This window comes from Papaver somniferum, chromosome 11 (genome assembly GCF_003573695.1).
Source record: "Papaver somniferum cultivar HN1 chromosome 11, ASM357369v1, whole genome shotgun sequence".
NCBI classification, from domain to species: domain Eukaryota; kingdom Viridiplantae; phylum Streptophyta; class Magnoliopsida; order Ranunculales; family Papaveraceae; genus Papaver; species Papaver somniferum.
Window position 1 is genome coordinate 94,422,832 of NC_039368.1, and position 681 is coordinate 94,423,512.

At 36.7% G+C, this 681-nt stretch overlaps 1 pseudogene; it reads left to right on the plus strand.

The window, feature by feature from the left end:
• Positions 1-301: 301 nt before the first annotated feature.
• Positions 302-401, plus strand: LOC113325579 (annotated as a pseudogene).
• The last annotated feature ends 280 nt before the right edge of the window (positions 402-681 follow it).

The following is a 681-nucleotide window of genomic DNA, read 5'->3' on the forward strand; positions in this document are numbered from 1 at the left end:
ACTACTACCACTAGAATGACCTAATTCTAAGGCTTCTAACCTTTTGGCTATAGCTGCTATTTTGGCATCTGACTCATAAGATCCTTCTACCCTATTTACATTTCTTCTACTTAGAAGAATTGTTTTCTGGGGTTCCCTACTATTTTTCCATTGTTGGGTCTTATCGGCGATTTCATTCAAAAATGGCATCGCTTCATCAACAATTTTATTCTCAAACCCACCTGTGCATAAGGACTCAACCATGGTTGTTGTTGAATAATCTAAACCCTCGTAGAGGATCTGAACTAACCTAACCTTCTCCAAACCATGATGAGGACATTGAGATATCAAGTCTTTGAACCTTTCTAAGTACCTATATAAAGATTCTCCCTCTTGTTGGGAAAAAGTACATATTTGTGTCCTAATAGACGATGTTTTATTCCTTGGGAAAAACTTATGTATAAAGGCAGAAGTAAGTTGGTCATAGGTTTCAATTGACTCAGAGTCCAAACTATACATCCAAGATTTGGCTTTATCTTTTAAGGAAAAGGGGAATAACCTAAGTTTCAACGCATCATCACTTAGGTTTTTAATTTTCAGAGTATTACAAACTTCCTCAAATTCCCTAACATGAAAATAGGGGTTCTCATTCTCCTTCCCTAAAAACATTGGGAGCATCTGTAAAGTCCCAGGTTTCAGTTC